The following is a 14,388-nucleotide window of genomic DNA, read 5'->3' as shown; positions in this document are numbered from 1 at the left end:
ATATTTGGTGCTTGCAGCTTCTAGATAAGTGAAATGAATGATAGCAAGAGGGGAATTAGAAATATTCTTTCCTAATGTACCTGCACTACTCATGAAGCAATAAAAGTGGAGGTAGATTGGTTTTAAACGTAAATTGTAAACTCAAGGGCAACCACTAAAAATATTTTAAAAGAACTATAATTGATATGCTAAGAGAGAAAAGAAAATACACTCATAAAATGCTCAGAACCAGAGAAGACAGAAAAAAAAACCAAAAAACTCACAAAAAACAAGGACAACAGAAAATAGTTAAAAATATGGGAAATATTAAACCAATAATATCAATGATCACTTTAAATATGAATGGTCTAAATATACCAACTAAAAGAGAATGAGTGAATAAAAAAACAATATTCAACTATATGTTGTTGATAAAAAATACACTTTAAATGTAAGACAGATTAAAAGTACAGGGACAGAGAAAGACAAACCATTGTTAACACTAATCAAAAGAGAACTACAGTGGCTATATTAATTTCAGACAAGGCAGACTTCAGAGCAAAGAAAATTATCAGGACAAAGAGGGGCAATCCATGGTAATAAAGGGTCAATTTTCTAAGAAGAAATAGTGAAACATCAAAATACATGAGGAAAAAATAGATAAAAATGTAAAGAGAAATAGATGAATCTACTATTATGGTTGGAGACTACAACATCCTTCTATCAGTAATTCACAGATGTAGCAGGCAGAAAATCAGTAAGGGTATATAGTTGAACTGAAAGGCATCATCAATCAACTGGATCTAATTGATATTTATAGAATATTTCATTCAACAATAGCATAATATGCATTCTTCTCAAGCTCACATAAAAACACTCACTAAGACATACCATATTGTGGGTCATAAAGAATATCTTAACAAATATAAAACTATATAATTCCTAACAACTATGCTCTCAGATCACAATAGAATTAGACTATAAATCAGTATCTGGAAAAAAATCAGTATCTGAAATATAGCTGGAAAACTTCTTGGGTATTAAACAACAAATCTCTAAACATTTTGAACTAAATGAAAATGAAAATATACCTTATCAAAATGTGTGAGATGCAGCAAAAGCAGTGCTTAGAGAGAAATTTATAGCACTGAATTGCTACATTAAAGAAGAAATATCTAAATTCAATAAGCTTCCACACCTTAAGAAACTAGAAAAAAAAAAAAGAGCAAAGTAATTCCAAAGTAAGCAAAAGAAAAAAAAATAGTTTTTTAAAAAAGCAGAAATTAATGAAAACAGAAAATCAATTTTAAAAATCTTCAAAATCAAAAGCTGGTTCATTGAAAAGAAAAAAACACAAATTACTAATACTTGAAAACATAAAAGGGGCTATTACTCCTGTTTCCACAGACACTAAAAAAAAATAGATAAATACTACAGGAATATTACAAAATCCATGCCCACAAATGTGAAAACTCAGATGAGCAAATACCTTCAACGACACAATCTACCAAAATTATAAGTCAAACAAATCATATTACTAGTTCTGTATGTATTAAAGAAACTGATATCAACAATTATCTTCCAATCACCAGTCCCAGATGGTTTCACTGTTAAATTCTACCAAATTTAAGGAAGTGATATCAATTCCACAAAATACGATACATATAATAGAAGCAGAGGGAATACTTTCTAATGCACTCTATGAGGTCAACATTACCCTAGTACCAAAATCAGATAAAGGCACTGAATTAAAGGAAAACTACAGACAAATCTCTCTCATGAGCACACATACAAAGTTCCTCAACAAAATATCAGCAAACTGAATCCAACGGTATATAAAAAGAATTATATACCATAATCAAGTGAGAATTATCTAGTTATATAAACGTGATTTAACATTCAAAAATGAATTAATGGAATCCATCACACTAGAAGGTTAAAGATAAAACATATCCTATCAATAGATGCAGGAAAAGTATCTGACAAAAATCTAACGGCCATTCATGATCAAGACTCTCAGAAAACTGGGAATAAAGAGAAACATTCTCAACTTAATAAAGAACATCTACAAAAACCCTACAGCTAACATCACACTTAATGATTTAAAAAAAAAAAAACTAGACTCTTTCTCCCAAGATTGGAATCAAGGCAAAGATATCTCCTCTCAGCACTCCTATTCAGTATCATACTGAAGGTCCTAGCTAATAAGACAAGAAAAGGAAATAAAAGGAATACATATTTGAAAGAAAGAGATAAAACTATCTTTTTCTCAGATGACAAGATCATTTATGTAGAAAATCCTAAAGAATCAACAAAAATTCCTGGCACTAATAAGCAAGGATGCAGGATAAAAATCAATTGCTTTCCTATATACAAGCAATTAACAACCGGAATTTGAAATAAAAAAAAAAAAAAAATACCATTTACATTAGCAGCCCCAAAAAAGAATTACTTAGATACAAAACTGATTTTTTAAAAAATCTAAATTAATGGAGAGATATTCTACATTCACAGAAGGAAGCTTTATTGTTGTTAACATGTCAGTTCTACCAAACCTACTCTATAGATTCATACAACCCCAATCAAAATCCCAGTAAGTTATTTTCTGGATATCAAGAAAATAATTGTAAAACTATATGGAAAGGCAAAAGACCTAGAATAGGCAACATAACACTGAAGAAAAAACAATATTGGAGGTCTGACATTACCTGACTTCAGGAGACTTAAAGACCTACAATAATCAAGACTGTCATTTTGGTGAAAAGAATAGAAAAAGATCCATGAACCAGAATAGAAAGTTCATAAATAAACCCACAAAATATGGTCAATTGATCTTTGTCAAAGAAGCAATGGAGAAAGAATAGTCTAATCGACAAATGGTGCTAGAACTGGATATCCACATACAAGAAAATGAATCAAGACATAGACCCGCCGGGTGCAGTGGCTGAAGCCTGTAATCCCAGCACTTTCGAAGGCCGAGGCAGGTGGATCACGAGGTCAAGAGATCGAGACCATCCTGGTCAACATGGGGAAACCCTGTCTCTACTAAAAATACAAAAAAATTAGCTGGGCATGGTGGCACGTGCCTGTAATCCCAGCTACTCAGGAGGCTGAGGCAGGAGAATTGCTTGAACCCAGGAGGCGGAGGTTGCGGTGAGCCAAGATCACGCCATTGCACTCCAGCCTGAGTAACAAGAGTGAAACTCTGTCTCAAAAAAAGAAAAAGAAAGAAAAAGAAAAAGACATAGACCCTACAGCATTCACAAAATTAACTCAAAATGGATTGCATTCGTTTGTTTTCACGTTGCTGATAAAGACATACCGAAAACTGGGCAATTTACCAAAGAGGTTTAATGAACTTACAGTTCCATGTGGCTGGGAAGGCCTCACAATCACGGTGGTAGGCAAGGAGGAGTAAGTCACATCTTACATGGATGGCAGCAGGCAAAGAGAGAGAGAGTTTGTGCGGGGAAACCCCTCTTTATAAAACCATCAGATCTCATGAGACTTATTCACTAACACAAGGACAGCACAGGAAAGACCTGTCTGCATGATTCAATTACCTCCAACTGGGTCCCTTCCACAACACATGAGAATTGTGGGAGCCACAATTCAAGATGAGACGGGGAACACAGACAAGCCATAGCGTTGCATCCCAGTTCCTCCCAAATCTAATGTCCTCATATTTCAAAACCAATCATGCCTTCTCAACAATCTCCAAAAATCTTAATTCACTTCAGCATTAACTCAAAAGTCCATAGTCCAAAGTCTCATCTGAGACAAGGCAAGTCCCTTCTGCCTATGAGCCTCTAAAATTAAAACCAAGTTAGTTACTTCCTAGACACAATGAGGGTACAAGCATTGGGTAAATATGGCCATTCCAAATGGGAGAAACTGGCCAAAGCAAAGGAGTTACAGGCCCCATGCAGTCCAAAGTCCAGCAAGGTAGTCAAATCTGAAAGCTCCAAAATGATCTCCTTTGACTCCGTGTCTCACATCCTGGTCACAATGACACGAAAGGTAGGCTCCCACTGCCTTGGGCAGCCTCGCCCCTGTGGCTTTGCAGGGGATAGCCTCCCTCCTCCTGGATGCTTTCACCAGCTGATGTTGAGTGTCTGCAACTTTTTCAGGCGCATGGCTCAAGCTGTCAGCAGATCTACCATTCTGGGGTCTAGAGGACGATGGTTCTTCTCACAGCTCCAGTAGGTGGCGTCCCAGGAGAAACTTTGTGTAGGGGCTCTGCTCCCACATTCCCTTCCTCACTGCCCTAGCAGAGCTTCTCCATGACGACCCAGCCCCTGCAGCAAACTTCTGTCCAGGTATGCAGGCATTTCCATACATATGCAGAGGTTCCCAAACCTCAATGCTTGACTTCTGGGCACCCACAGGCTCAACACAACATGGAAGCTGCCAAGGCTTGGAGTTTCCACCCTCTGAAGCAACAGACCCAGCTGTTGTTGTCTGGCCACTTTTAGCCACAGCTGGAGCAGCTGGGACACAGGGCACAAAGTCCTGAGGCTGCACAGAGCGAGGGGAGTGGGGGCCTGGGCACTGCCCACAAAACTATTTTTTCGTCCTAAACCTTGCAACTTGTGATAGGAGGGACTGCCCCAAAGGTCTCTGACATGCCCTGGAGACATTCTCCCCATTGTCTTGGGGATTAACATTCAGCTCCTCATTACTTATGCAAATTTCTGCAGCCAGCTTGAATTTGTCCTCAATGAGCTTTTCTTTTCTATTGCATAGCCTGCAAATTTTCCAAACTTTTATGCTTTTTTTCATTGTCAGCCTGCAAATTTTCCAAACGTTTATGCTCTGTTTCCCTTTTAAACCTGAATGCCTTTAAAAGCACCCAAGTCACCTCTTGAATGCTTTGCTGCTTAGAAATTTCTTCCACCAGATACCCTAAATCATCTCCCTCAAGTTCAAAGTTCCACAAATCTCTAGGGCAGGAGTAAAATGCCACCAGTCTCTTTTCTAAAACATAACAAGAGTCACCTTTGCTCCAGGTTCCCAATAAGTTCCTCATCTTCATCTGAGACCACATCAGCCTGGACTTCATTGTCCATATCATTATCCACATTTTTGTCAAAGCCATTCAACAAGTCTCTAGGGAGATCCAAACTTCCCCACATTTTCCTGTCTTCTTCTGAGCCCTCCAAACTGTTCCAGCCTCTGCCTGCTACCCAGTTCCAAAGTCACTTCCACATTTTCGGGCATCTTCAGCATCGCCCCACTCTCCTGGTATGAATTTACTGTATTAGTCTGTTTTCAGGCTGCTGATAAAGACATACTGAAAATGTCTTTATAAATACTTAACAAACTTTTTCTAAGGGACTGTACTAATTCATACTCATACCAGCAATGTATGAGAGTTGCGGTTGCTTCCCATCCTTACCAGAACTTGGTATTTTCCCTTATAAAAAATTTTATTTTGGCTCTTCTCTGACTTAATTTTTCTCCTTCTAAAATAGATACATTCAGTATATTTGCCATTGCAGCAGGCCATATACAGGATTAACAAGGCAGGAGCTTTTTAATTTTACTATGAAGCAAAAGTATTAATAAGTGTTATTAATAGCTAGAGAAGGCCAGGTGTGGTGGCCCATGCCTGTAATCCCAGCATTTTGGGAGGCCAAGATGGGTGGATCACTTGAGAGCAGAAGTTCAAGACCAACCTAGCCAACAATGCAAAATCCTGTATCTACTAAAAATACAGAAAAAAAAAATTAGCCAGGCATGGTAGCACGCACTTGTAGTCCCAGCTACTGAGGAGGCTGAGGCACAAGAATCACCTGAATCTGGGAAGCAGAGGTTGCAGTGAGCAGAGATCACACCACCGCACTCCAGCCTAGGCAAGAGCAAGACTCTGTCTCAAAAAAAAAAAAAAAAGCTGCTGAAAAGAAAATCAGTATCATTTATAAAGCTCTTCTAACCAAGTGCCTCCAAAAGGAGTTTGTTTCACAATCTTACCTCGTTTATAAACATAATTAGAACCAGTTGTAATAATCTGTATTGGTTTTGTCAAATTACTGCACTTTAAGTAACAGCAGCCTGTATGATAATTGTAAGTCAGTGAAAAAATGTCTTATCACCTTATTCAAATTTCACTCTATAAACTATTAATATGTTTCAAACAATAAAACTATTATGATATATTTTTAAATTCATTCACACTGCATGGCTTGAAGGATGAAGATAGGGTTCATAGGCGGTTATGAATGAAGACTCAACAAATGTTAAATAAGGCAAAGAAAAGAGGTTTTAACAGAAAATAATATATTTTCATATGCCTCTATAAACCTGTAATAAAACCAAATAGAAATCCTAACTCCTGATTTGTGCTCTAAAAATGAAAGAAGACGTCTTAATTTTCTAAACACTAGCAATAAGCAATCTGAAAATAAAATTTAAAAAGCAATTCCATTTCAGCCAGGCTGAGTGGCTCATTCCTGTAACCCCAGAACTTTGGGAGGTCAAGGCAGGAGGATCATTTGAGCTCAGGAGTTCAAGACCAGCCTGAGCAACATAGCGAGATGCCATTTCTACAAAAAATATAAAACTTAGCTGAGCGTGGTGGTTCATGCCTATAGTCCCATTTACTATGGAAGCTGAGGTGAAATGATCACTTGAGCCCGGGTGGAGGCTGCAGTGAGCCATAATCATGCCACTGCACTGTAGGCACAGAACAAAGTGAGACCCTATCTTAAAAAGAAAAAAAAAATCAATTTCAAATAGCATCAAGAATAATAAAATGCTTAGGAATAAATTTAACAAAAGAGGAGTAAAATTTGTACTATGAAAGCCACAAACTATTACTGAAAGACATTAAAGAATTTCTGAATACAGAAAGACATCACATGTTCATGGATTGGAGAATGTAACATTGATGGCATAATACTTCCCAAATTGATCTATAAACTCAATATAATTGCTATCAAAATTCTAGTTCCTACTTTCTTGCAGAAATTGACAGGTTTATTCTAAATTCACATGAAAATGGAATGGATCCAGAAAAATCAGACAACTGTGGAAAAAAACAGCCAACTTGGAGGACTCACACTTCCCCAATTTTAAACTTACTACAAAGCTGTACTTATCAAGACAGTGTAGTACTAGCATAAGGATAGATATATAAACCAAAGGAACAGAATTAACTGTCTAAAAACAAATCCTTACATTTACGGTCAATTGATTTTCAATGAGAGTGTCAAGGTAATTCAATTGAGGGCACTGGAGAAATCGCCTTCATAACAAATCGTGCTGAACAACCAGATGTCTATATGCAAAAGAATGAAGATGGAACCCCTTCTAATATCACACACAAGAAATAACTAAAAATGGAACATAGATCTAAACGAAAGAGCTAAACCTATAAAATTATTGGAAGAACGTACAGAAGTAAATCTACATGGCCTTAGGTTGTCAAGGTCTTCTTGCACATGACATTAAAATCACAAAAGACAAAAAAATAGAGAGAAAATGAATGTCAACAAAATTTAAAACTTTTGTCCTACAAAATTTAAAACTTTTGTCCTACAATCAAGAAGGTCAAAAGATGACCCACAGAATAGAAAATATTTGCAAGTCATATGTCTGATAAGGGATTTATGTCTAGATTATCTCAACCTAAAATAATGACAAAGAAAAAAACTCTGCAAAAGAAAATTTTATTTGGGAAGGACAGGTGATTGCAATCCAGGATATATTTGCTATAACAGATCAAAGGCATATCCAGATAGGATGAAGGAAGGCAAAACTTCCAAAGGCAAAGAGGAGAGGTCTACATAAACTATTGTGAAACAACAATCATTAGTTACAGGGGCCAGGTGTAGATGCTGGTGCTAATTGATTGCTGGAGACGACCACTGCTATGCCTCGAGCCTCAACTGTCTGTAAAGGGCTTTCAAAGATAAATTCTGAACATCAGACTCTCACATCCATTTTTCCCAAAATGCCTTAAGTTTCTTAAATTATCTTACTACTAAGGTGTTCAGGAAATTAACCTGCACTACTATAGATGGATATAATTTCCAAAACCCTAAGACAATCATGAATTAATACCTACAAATATCTACTACAGACATGTGAAGAAGGAAAGAAAAGCTTAAGGCTCTTGGAAACTTTATATTCTATCTTATTGCATAACTTCTGCTTGGAAATAAAAGGAAGACTAACACCAGAAATCATGCTGAAAGACCAGAACATCCAGCCAGGCATAGTGGCTCACGCCTGTAATCCCAGTACTTTGGGAGGCCGAGGTGGATGGATCATCTGAGGTTGGGAGTTCAAGACCAGCCTGACCAACATGGAGAAACCCCAACTCTATTAAAAATACAAAAAATTAGCCAGACATGGTGGTGCACATCTGTAAGATCCCAGCTACTCGGAAGGCTGAGACAGGACAATCTCTTGAACTCGGGAGGCAGAAGTTGCAGCAAGCCGAGAACGTGTCATTGTACTCCAGCCTGGACAGCAAGAGCAAAACTCTGTCTCAAAAAAAAAAAAAAAAAAAAGACCAGAACATCCATTGGATGCAACAAAAGCAGCAATAAGAAGGAACAATAAATTCATCACAATAAATGCTGACATTAAAAAAGAAAAATCTCAAATAACCTCACTTTACAGCTTAAGGAACTAGAAAACTAAGCCCAAAGTTGGCAGAAGGAAGGAAGTGGCAAAGATTAGAGCAGAAATAGATGAAATAAAAAATAGAAAAGCGGGGGGGAAAAAAAACTAGGAGTTGCTTTTCTGAAAAGATAAAACTGACAAACCCTTAACTAGACTAAGAAAAAAAGAGAAGACTCAAGATCAAATAAGACTCAAATAAAACATGAAAAAGACATTACAACTGATGTCTCAGAAATAAAAAAGATCAAGCCAGGTGCGGTGGCTTACACCTGGAATCCCAGCACTTTGGGAGGCTGAGGAGGAGGATCACCTAAGGTCAGGAGTTCGAGACCAGCCTAACCAACATGGAGCACCCCTGTCTCTACTAAAAATACAAAATTAGCCAGGCGTGGTGGTGCGCGCCTGTAATCCCAGCTACTCAGGAGGAGGCTGAGGCAGAAGAATCACTTAAACCCAGGAGGTAGAGGTTGCGGTGAGCAGAGATTGTGCCATTGCACTCTGGCCTGGGCAACAAGAGCAAAACTCCATCTCAAAAAAGGAAAAGAAATAAAAAGGATCATGAGACTACTAAAAACAACTATATGCCAACAAACTAGATAACCTAGAAGAAATGAATAAATTCCTAGAAACGTAATACCCTACCAAGACTAAATCATGAAGAAACAGAAAGTCTGAACAAACCTGTAAGAAGTATGCAGATTGAATTAGTAATCAAAAACCTCCCAAAAAATAAAAGCCCAGGACCAGATGGTTTCACTGATGAATGCTACCAAACACTTAAGGAGCAATTAGCACCAATCTGTCTCAAAGCCTTCAAAAAACTGAAGTGGAGAGCACACTTTCATACACATTTACAAAGCCAGCATTTCCCTGATACCAAAGCCAGATAAGCCAGAAGAAGAGAAAACTACAGGCCAATATCCCTGAAGAATACAGATACGAAAATCCTCAACAAAATGCTAGCACACTGAATCCAACAGCACATTCAAAAGATCATAAACCAAAGCTAAGTGGGATTTATCCCTAGGATGCAAGAATGGTTCAATATATGAAAATCAATTATACTGTGGTATACCACATTAACAGAATAAAAGATAACAGTCATATGATCATCCCAAAAGGCAGAAAAAGCACCTGAAAAAATCAGCACCCATTCATGGTAAAATCTGTCAACAAACTACAAACAAACGGAAATTATCTCAATATAATAAAGTCCATGTATGAAAAGCCCACAGCTATCCTACTTAATTGTGAAAAACTAAAAGCTTTCCCACTGAGATCAGGCAAAAGGCAGAGATGTCCACTCTTACAACTTTTATTCAACATAGTACTAGAAGTCCTACCTAAAGCAATTAGGCAAGAAAACAAAATAAAAGGCATTCAAATCAGAAAGAAAGAAGTAAAACTATCCATTTGCAGAAAACATAATATTAGACATAAAAAACCATTTAACAGCTTTTTAGAACTGTTAGAACTAATAAATTTAGCTTTGTACAGCGGCTACAATACTTCATAGCCAGTCAGGGTTATGAGATGTGATGACTGCTAATGGAAAACTTTTCCTGATACCCAGCCATGCTGACTTGCAATATAGTCAGCACTGGTCATTTTTGACAGTCTCTATGGAGACTGAATTTAAAAAAAAAAAAAAAAGAACTAATAAATTCAATAATATTGCAGGATAGAAAATCAACATCCACTAATAAACTATCTAAAAAAGAAATTAGCAAAACAATCTAATTTACAATAGCACAAAAAAAAGAATAAGTTACCTAAGAATAAACTTACCATAAAAAAAAACATTGATGTAAGAAATTAAAGGCTGGATTTGGAGGAAAAATAGCAGATGGGAGGCAGGACTAGATTGCAGCTCCCACTCAGACAGACAGCGGATAGTCCACATCACAGGACTATGCAGAGTATAATCCCTGCCTAGTAGACCTGCTGTGGCTACATCCAGAAGAGAGGTAACAATCACTACAGCTCAGCTAGCGGGAAGCCACATCCTTAGAAAAAGGGGGAGAGTACTACATCTGTGGAACACCTCGTGGGGCAAAGGAGTCTAAACGGCAACCTTGAGCCGTAGGCCTTCCCTACCCAAATGACACAGCCTACCCAAATGAGAAGGAACCAGAAAAATGATTCTGGTAATATGACAAAACAAGGTTCTTTCACCTCAAAAAACAAAAAACATCACACTGGCTAGCCAGCAACGGATCCAATTCAAGAAGAAATCCCTGATTTACCTGAAATAGAATTCAGATCAGTTATTAAGCTAATCAGAAAGGTACCAGAGAAAGGTAAAGTTCAATTTAAGAAAATCAAAAAAACGATATAAGAAATATGAGGAAAGAAATCTTCAGTGAAACAGCATAACTAAAAAACAATCAAAACTTCAGAAAATAAAGGACACACAGAGAAATGCAAAATTTTCTGGAAGGTCTCAGCAACAGAATTGAACAAGCAAAAGAAAGAACTTCAGACCTCGAAGACAAGCTTTTCGAATTAACCCGAGCCAACAAAGACAAAGAAAAAAGAATAAGAATGAATTAAGACAAAGAAAATAAGAAAAAAATGAACGCCTCCAAGAAGTTTGGGATTATCCTAAGTGACCAAACCTAAGAATAACTGCCATTTCTGAGGAAGAAGAGAAACATAAAAATTTGGAACACATATTTGGGGGAATAATCAAGGAAAACTTCCCTGGCTTTGCTAGAGACCTAGACATCCAAATACTAGAACAGGCGTCCCCAAACTACAGCCCGGCCCGCGGGCCGCATGCAGCCCCCTGAGGCCATTTATCTGCCCCCCACCCCGCCGCCGCACTTCAGGAAGGGGCAACTCTTTCATTGGTGGTCAGTGAGAGGAGCACAGTATGTGGCAGCCCTCCAACAGTTTGAGGGACAGTGAACTGGCCCCCTGTGTAAAAAGTTGGGGGATGCCTGTACTAGAAGCTCAAAGAACACCCGGCGAATTAATCACAAAAAGATCATCTCCCAGGCACATTGTCATCGGGTTATTTAAAGTCGAGATGAAGGAAAGAATATTAAGAGCTGTAAGGCAAAAGCACCACATAACCTACAAAGAAAAGCCTATCAGATTAACAGTAGATTTCTCAGCAAGCCAGAAGGGATTGGGGCCCTGTCTTTAGCCTCCTTAAACAAAACAATTATCGGCCAAGAATTTGGATCCAGTAAAACTATGCTTCATAAATGAAGGAAAGATACAGTCTTTTTCAGACAAACAAATGCTGAATCTGCCACTACCAAGCCAGAACTACCAGAATTGCTAAAAGGAGCTATAAATCTTAAAACAAATCCTGAAAACACATCAAAACAGAACCTCTTTAAAGCATAATTCTCACAGGACCTATAAAACAAAAATACAATTAAAAAAAAAAGGTATACAGGCAACAAATAGCACGATGAATGGAATAGTACCTCACATCACAATACTAGTTGGATGTAAATGGCCTAAATGCTCCACTTAAAAGATACAGAACTGCCACATGGATAAGAATTCACCAATCATCTGCTGTCTTCAAAAGACTCACCTAACACATAAGGACTCATACCAAATTAAGGTAAAGGGGTGGAAAAAAGACATTCCATGCAAATGGACACCAAAAGTTAGCAGGTGTAGCTATTCTTATACCAGACAAAACAGACTGTAAAGCAAGAGCAGTTTAAAAAAAGACAAAAAGGGACATTATATAATGATAAAAGGCCTTGTCCAACAGAAAAGTATCACAACCATAAATATATATGTACCTAACCCTGGAGCTCCCAAATTTACAAAACAGTTACTACTAGACCTAAGAAATGAGATAGACAGCAACACAATAACAGTAGGGGACTTCAATATTCCACTGACAGCACTAAACAGGTCATCAAGGCAGAAAGTCAGCAAAGAAACAATGGATTTAAACTATATTCTGGAACAAATGGACTTAACAGATATTTACAGAACATTCCACCCAATTACTGCAGAATATACATTCTATTCATCAGCACATGAAACTTTCTCCAAGATAGACCATATGATAGGCCACAAAACAAGTCTTAATAAATTTAAGAAAATTGAAATTATACCAAGTACTCTCCCTAATCACAGTGGAATAAAACTAGAAATTAACTCCAGAAAGAACCTTCAAAACCATGCAAATGCATAGAAATTAAATAACCTGCTCCTGAATGACCATTGGGTCAACAATGAAATCAAGGTGAAAACTTAAAAATTCTTGAAACCAAACAATAATAGTGACACAACCTATCAAAACCTGTGGAATACCACAAAGGTGGTGCAAAGAGGAAAGTTCATAGCCCTAAATGCTTACATGAAAAAGTCTGAAAGAGCACAGACAATCTAAGGTCACACCTCAAGGAACTAGAGAAACAAGAAAAACCAAACCCAAACCCAGCAGAAGAAAGGAAATAACCAAGATCAGAGAAGAACTAAATGAAATTGAAACAAACAAAAATACAAAAGATAAATGAAACAAAAAGCTGGTTCTTTGAAAAGATAAATAAAATGGATAGACCATTAGCAAGAATACCCACAGAAAAAAAGAGAGAAAAATCCAAATAAGCTCAATTACAAACGAAACAGGAGATACTACAACCAACCCCACAGAAATGCAAAAGATCATTCAAGGCTATGATGAACACCTTAGGCACATAAACTAGAAAAACAAGAGGAGATTAATAAATTCCTGGAAAGATACACACTCCTGGCTTAAATCAGGAAGAATTAGATATCCCAAATAGATCAATAACAAGCAGCAAGATTGAAATGGTAATAAAAAAAATTACCAACAAAAAAAAGTCCAGGACCAGACAGATTCACAGCTGAATTCTATCAGACAATTAAAGAAGAATTGGTACCAATTCTATTCCACAAGATAGAGAAGGAGGGAATCCTTCCTAAATCATTCTATGAAGCCAGTATCATCCTAATACCAAAACCAGGAAAGCATATAACCAAAAAAGAAAACTTGGAACCAATCCAAATGCCCATCAATAAACAAGTGGATAAAGAAACTGTGGCATATATACACAATAGAATACTATTCAGCCATAAAAAGGCATAAATCAATGGCATTTGCAGCAACCTGGATGGGACTGGAGACTATCATTCTAAGTGAAGTAACTCAGGAATGGAAAAGCAGACATCACATGTTCTCACTCATAAGTGGGAGATAAGCTATGAGGATGCAAAGGCATAAGAGTGACACAATGCACTTTGGGGACTGCTTGGGTGATGGGTGCACTAAAATCTCACAAATCACCACTAAAGAACTTACTCATGTAACCAAATACCACCTGTTCCCCAAAACCCTATGAAATAAAAATTTTTTTTTAAAATGAAATGAAAGGCACAGAGAAATGGAAAGACACCCTATGTTCATGGATTGGAAGACTTAATATTGTCAAAATATCCAGACTACCCAAGGAATTCACAGATTCAGTGCAATCCCTATCAAAATCCCAATGGTATTTTCATTTTATGAGATGGTGTCTCACTCTGTCACCCAGGCTGGAGTGCAGTGGCGTGATCTCAGCTCACTGCAACTTCTGCCTCCCGGGTTCAAGCAATTCTCCTGCCTCAGCCTCCTGAGTAGCTGGGATTACAGGCATGCGCCACCACGCCCGGCTAATTTTTGTATTTTCAGTAAAGACGGAGTTTCACCATGTTAGCCAGGCTGGTCTCAAACTTCTGACCTCAGGCAATCCACCCACTGCAGCTTCGCAAAGTGCTGAGACTATAGGCATGAGCCAC

General features: G+C 37.6%; 1 protein-coding gene and 1 non-coding gene across 4 annotated transcripts in view; one reads left to right on the top strand and one right to left on the bottom strand.

Moving 5' to 3' along the window:
- Window positions 1-14,388, bottom strand: part of LMBR1 (limb development membrane protein 1) — a 196,144-nt gene that overhangs the window by 166,015 nt on the left and 15,741 nt on the right. The window lies entirely within an intron of this gene.
- On the top strand, window positions 10,096-10,239 carry LOC120365415 (U4 spliceosomal RNA). The gene has a single exon (XR_005580357.1). It is a non-coding gene; the product is annotated as a U4 spliceosomal RNA (small nuclear RNA).

Source organism: Saimiri boliviensis, chromosome 10, assembly GCF_048565385.1.
Source record: "Saimiri boliviensis isolate mSaiBol1 chromosome 10, mSaiBol1.pri, whole genome shotgun sequence".
NCBI lineage: Eukaryota > Metazoa > Chordata > Mammalia > Primates > Cebidae > Saimiri > Saimiri boliviensis.
This window is presented reverse-complemented; position numbering and strand designations above follow the sequence as displayed.